Source organism: Neomonachus schauinslandi, chromosome 2, assembly GCF_002201575.2.
Source record: "Neomonachus schauinslandi chromosome 2, ASM220157v2, whole genome shotgun sequence".
In the NCBI taxonomy this organism is placed as follows: domain Eukaryota; kingdom Metazoa; phylum Chordata; class Mammalia; order Carnivora; family Phocidae; genus Neomonachus; species Neomonachus schauinslandi.
The window spans coordinates 170,620,491-170,627,163 of NC_058404.1; positions in this window are offsets into that span (position 1 = coordinate 170,620,491).

Below are 6,673 nucleotides of genomic sequence, written 5' to 3' on the forward strand. Positions count from 1 at the left end.
AATCTTTAACCTGAATCTGAAACACCTTTAGATATAACTCCAAGTTTAAATATGGGGGGGGGGGCGGCGGGGAGACAGAAGGAGAGGGAGAGAGAATTCTAAGCAGGCTCCAGGCTCGGCACAGAGCCCAACGTGGGGCTTGATCTCACAACCCTGAGATCATGACCTGAGCCCAAGTCAAGAGTCCAAAGCTTAACTAACTGAGTCACCTAGGCAGCCCCTAACTCCCTGTTTATAGAAAATATAGGGGATAGAGGAAAAAGTTCTACTACACCATGAGTAAACCATCAGCAATACAAAAAATGTCAGACATTCTCAACAGAGCTAACAAATCTGTATCACGGAGTAAGAGAGGGAGGGTGGTGAAGAGATAGGTAAGAGAGGCAGTTCTATTAAAAAAAAAACAAACTCAAGAGATAACTAAATGCAATAGGTAGCTCTTGATTTGAATTTGGTATTAAAAAAAAAAAACAATAAAAGGGGTGCCTCAGTGGCTCAGTCAGTTAATCATCCAACTCTTGATTTTAGTTCAGCTCATGTTCTCCAGGTTGTGAGATCAAGCCCCACGTCACACTCCAGCCTGGGCATGGAGCCTGCTTAAGATGCTTTCTCTTCCTCTCCCTTTGCCTCTCTCTGCCTAAAAAAATTAAATTAAAAAAAAACCAAAAAACAATAAAAGAGGTTTTAGGAACAATTGGAGAAATAAGACTATGGTATGAGTATTATATATTAGGGAATTATGATAATTTTGCTAGGAATAATCATGGTTTTACAGCTGTATCGGAGAATATCTTTTTTCTGGGATATATGCTAAAGATAATATGTCTTCTTATAATTTTTTTAAAAGAGCAAATTTCAAACTAAACCCTTAAAATTGAGCAAAGTCCAAAATATATCACCTATAACATAAATGTATAATACTCAAAAAGGAAAAACCATGGGTGGCTTTTCCTGGGTGGTTCAGTCGGTTAAACATCTGCCTTCAGCTCAGGTCATGATCCCAGGGTCCTGGGATTGAGCCCCACATTGCGCTCCCTGCTCAGCGGGGAGTCTGTTTCTCCCTCTCCCTCTGGCTTGTGCTCTCTCTCACCCACTCTTTCTCTCTCAAATAAACAAAATCTTAAAAAAAAAAAAAAAGAAAAGGAAAAACCAAAAAACAAATTCCACTTGCCACCATTAATTTACTTTTAAATGGTGCAGGAAATTTATACATACATACACAGATATATAAAGTAAATGTGGCAAAATTACTAACAATTATTTGAATCTAGAAGGTGGGTTCAATATACTATTCTACTTTTCTATATGCTTAAGTATTTTCCATTTGTAAAAGTTTTTAGAATGTACCATGCTTCAAGTAAACTTGTTTGTCTAGTCTACAAAGTAAAATCCTTTTTTAATCCAAATACCAACACTTAATTTGAAACTTCTAATTCAAATATGCCAAGTTTTCATAAAGCAGAGTAAAGGTTGTATCTGGTTATCTATCCATATGCGTTCTGAGAAGAAAAATTCAATCATGCTATAAGTAAAGGGAAGGAAGAAAATGAAAGAAGAAATCTTTTTTTCTTAAGATTTTATTTATTTATTTGAGAGAGAGAGAGAGAAAGAGCACAAAAGTGGGGTGAGGGGCAGAAGGAGAAGCAGACTCCCCACTCCCCACCCCCCTGCAGGGGACTCTGGGATCATGACGTGAGCCAAAGGCAGACACTTACCTGACTGAGCCACCCAGGTGCCCCTGAAAGAAGAAATCTTAAAGGATAAAACTGAAGGAGGGGCTCCTTCCTGGCTGGCTCAATCAGTGGACCATATGACTCTTGATCTCAGGGTTGTGAGTTTAAGCCCCACATTCGGCGTGGAGCCTACTTTAAAAAAATTAATTTTTTTAAATGAAGAAAAGGACCCTGAATTGGGGCAACAGGCTATCCGCTCGCAACAGCTATCTGCTCAGCGGCAAGTCTGCTTCTCCCTCTCCCTCTATGATCCCTCTCCCTCTGTGATCGCTTTCACTCTCTCTCAAATAAACACTCTTAAAAAAAAAAAAAAGAAGAAGAAAAGGACCCTGAATAGCCAAACAACCTTGAGAAATTAAAACAAAGCTAAAGTCTTTGTTTCCTGATTGGCTTCCTGATTTCAAAACATATTAACAAAACTACAGTAATCAAAACTGTACAGTACTGGCATAAAGAAGCAGAAGAACAGCTGCAATAGAATATAGAACCCAGAAATAAACCCTCACATACACAGTCAAGTAATCTTTATTTACTTGAGAGAGACAGAGACAGAGAGAGGGAGCGAGCACAAGCGGGGGAAGGGGCAAAAGGGAAGGGAGAGGAAGACAGAAAGAATCCCAAGCAGACTCCACACTGAGCATGGAGCCTGACGTGGGTCTCAATCTCATGATCCTGAGATCATGACCTAAGCCAAAACCAAGAGTCAGTCACTCAACTAACTGCACCACCCAGGTACCCCTACAGTCAAGTGATCTTTGACAAGGATACGAAGGCTACACAATGGGGAGAGGATAGTCTTTTCAACAAATGGTGCTTGAAGAACTGGATATCCACATGCAAAAGAATGAACCTGGACCCTTACCTGATACCATATACAAAAATTAACTCAAAATGGATTAAAGACCTCAACATAAGACCTGAAACCATAAAACTCTTAGAAGAAAACATGGCAGAAAGTTTCATAACATTGGACTGGCAATGACTTCTTGGTTATGGCACCAAAGCACAGGAAACAAAAGCAAAAATAAACAAACAGGACTACATCAAACTTAAAAAAAAAACTTCTGCACAGCAAAGGAAAACAATCAACAGAGCAAAAAGGCAATCTACAGAATAGGAGAAATATTTGCAAACCATATATCTGATAAGGTGTTAATATCCAAAATATATAAATAACTCTTACAAGTCAACAAAACAAACAAAAAAAACCCTCAATTTTCAAAATGGGCAAAGGACTTGAACAGACATTTCTCCATAGGCCATTGATACACAAATGACCTACAAGCATATGAAAAGATGTTCAACATCACTAATCATCAGGAAATGTTAATTAAAACCATAATGAGATATCACCTCACACCTGTTAGGATGGCCACCACCAAAAAAAAGGGGGCAGGAACAAGTGTTGGTAAGGATGGGAAGAAACTGAAACCCTTGTGTACTGCTGGTGAGAATGTAAAATGTGCATCCGCTGAGTAATATATAGAATTGCTGAGTCCTATATTATATACCTGAAACTAATTTCACACTGGATGTTAATTATACTGGATTTAAAATTTTAAAAATAAAAATAAAATGTGCAGCTGCTATGGAAAACAATATGGAGGTTCCTCCAAAATTAAAAATAGATTATGATCCATCAATCCCACTTTTTGGGTATATATCAAAAAGAAATGAAAACAAGATCCCAAAGAAATATTTGCACAATCATGTTCATTAAAGCATTATTCACAATAGCCAAGAAGTGGAAGCAACCAAAAATGTCCATGCAACATAAATGTTCATTAACAGAAAAAAGGATAAAGAATACATGGTGTACACACAAACACACATGATGGAATAATACGCAGCCTCAAAAAAGGAAGGCAATCCTGTTATATGCTGCAACATGGATAAGCCTTGAGGACATTATGCTAAGTGAAATAATCCAGTCATAAAAATGCAAATACTGTACGATTCCACTTATATGAAGTATCTAAAGTAGTCGAACTCTTAGAAACAGCAAGTAGCACGATGGTTGCAAGGGACTGGAGAAGAGGAAGAAAAGGAGAATTGTTTGATGGGACTAGAGTTTCAGTTCTACAAGATGAAAACATTCTAGAGATCTATTGTATTAACAATGCACATATAGTTAACATTACTGTACTGTTCATCTAAAAATGGTTAGGATAGTAAATTTTATGTTATATGTTTACCAATTTTTTTAATAAAACTATAAGGGGTTTAGGGAGGTGCCTGGGTGGCTTAGTCGTTAAGCGTGTCTGCCTTTGGCTCAGGTCATGATCCCAGGGTCCTGGGATCAAGCCCCGAATTGGGCTCCCTGCTCGGCGGGAAGCCTGCTTCTCCCTCTCTCACTGCCCCTGCTTGTGTTCCCTCGCTCTCTGTGTCTCTGTCAAATAAATAAATAAAATCTTTAAAAAAAAAAAAAAAAACCTGTAAGGGGTTAAAACTACAAAGGGAAAAAAATAAGAGAAGGTGATTTAGCAGGGAAAGAAAATGTTCACTGAAGAGAGTTGGAGTCAGGGATGCCTGGGTGGCTCAGTCAGTTAAGTGCCTGCCTTCAGCTCAGGTCATGATCCCAGAGGTCCTGGGATCAAGTCCCACATCGGGCTCCTTGCTCAGCAGGGAGCCTGCATCTCCCTCTGCCTACCTCTCTCTCTCAGTCTCTCCCTGACAAATAAATAAAATCTTTTAATGAAGAGAGTTAGAGTCAGAAATAGAACAGAAAAGAAAATCACAAATAGAAATCCTGAGAAGTGAATTACGTTAGTTACAACTACATAATCAATTATCAACTTTGGGTCCTGTGATAGAATAGATCTCCTGGATCTCTTTAGCTCCAGAAACTATATGCAAAATACTATCTACTAGGATTGTACATATACTATATCCATCCCCTACTCAACCACTTCTTTCCTATGAACCATCACCTACCAAAAAGCCCCCATCCTCTCCTTTCTGCCTTTAAAAAGTCTAAAAGTTCAAATTCCTGCACTGGAAAAATGGTTTAGAAATTTGATTTTCTTGGGGCACCTGGCTAGCTCAATCAGTAGAGCATGTGACTCTTGATCTCAGGGTTGTGAGTTCGAGCCCCACTTTGGGTGTAGACATTAAGAAAAATAAAATCTTAGGGAGGGAGGGAGGGAGGGAAGGAGGAAGGAAGGAATTTAATTTTCTCAATACACCCAGAGTTGATAAGCATCAGGAGATTTCTTAACTGAGACTAACCAAATTCCTAGTATTCCCTACACTGTTTTGTAAAATAATAATTTACATTTGTTGTTTCAAATTCCCACTTCCTGTTCACGTCTTAATCCAAAGCAATCTTCCCCCTACTGGTTTTTCTCTGGCTGCCCCTTCTCAGTCTCCATTGATTTCTTCCCTTTTGCTCTGTCTTTTCAATGTCATGGTTCCCCTGGATTCTGTCTCCAACTTCCTTCTCCACCAGCTTTTTCTAGGCCCATCTAAACCCATGGTTTCAATACCTGTAACTACAACTCCAGCCCAGAATTCTCTCCAAAACTCCAATATACTTAACTGCCTAACAGTCATAGCCACTTGGATATTACATAGGCCCTTCAAGCCTGAGAAGTCCAGCTTAAAATCCTTCAATGACTCTACAGTTTTCAAGATCAAGTTCCAACTCCTAGGGAAAGTACTCAAGGACTTCTATGATCTGATCTCTTATGTACCCCTAGCTTCCTCTTCCTCTATTCCTCCTCAGGTACTCTCTATTATTTCTGTATCTAATTATTTGTTTCCCCACACAAAGTAGGACATTTCACATCTCTGTGCTTCACAAATGTTCTGCCCAAAAGTCCCTCTACACCTTTCCACCCAACCCATATTTCTTGGCTTAGTTAACTTTCCTTCAGAAGGTTTTTCTGCTATCCTAAAGTCTGACTTAGACACAGCTCCCACTGCACCCTAGATATACCTCTATCTTAGCACCTCTGTATTTACTTGCTTAGACCACTAGTTGATAAGCATCTCCCAGGTAATGTGTTATTTAGCAAGCAAGAGCTCAATAAATATTTGTTACATGCCAGCACAAACCAAAAAGCCAAATTAGTTCTTTAAAATATTAGACTTCCCAGGGTGCCTGGGTGGCTCAGTCGGTTAAGCATCTGCCTTTGGCTCAGGTCATGATCCCAAGGTTCTGGGATCAAGCCCCGCATCTGGCTCCCTGCTCCACGGGGAGCCTGCTTCTCCCTCTGCCTCTGCTTCTATTTCTCATGAATAAATAAATAATTTTTTAAAAAAACAAAATATTAGACTTTCCACTTTAGTACCTGGAATACTCACGTACGTAATACTGAGTATCTCTTTTTCACAAATAAAGTACCTAAGAAAATAAATTTATAATCAGAAGAATGGTTAAGAATTATAATGAATATTCTTTGTGTCCGCCCAGAACTCCTTCTCCTCCCCTGGTCTGTTAGAAAACAGACCCCTGACACATAAACGAGCACATCACATGATCTAAACTAAACTAAGCATAGCACCTCATCTCCTCAGCTGCAGGAATCAGTCAAGGGATGGACATGTGACCAAATCTACCTAAAACCTTGTACATAAGGCTCTAAATAGATAAGCCTGTGCTGGCAGGAACCAGGTCCCACCATGTGAAGCATATCCACAATGGGAAAACGGCACCAGTATGCACAGATTTTAAGTATAGGAAGGACCTACCTATGGGCAAGTTCCTACCTTAGCCTTTATGGCCATCTCTATCCATACAATTTCTGTTATATGGTTATTAAGCCAGTAACTTTTCCCTTGAAACAGGCTATTTCAAACTGTATCTCTGTTACTTGCAATCCAAAAAGTCCTAACAAACAGAGAAACTGAATATATGGAAATTTTATGTAAAGATGTATTTCACTGATGCTATAAAAGGGCCTACCTAGTATGCCTTTCCTAACTTAGAAAACTTTCAT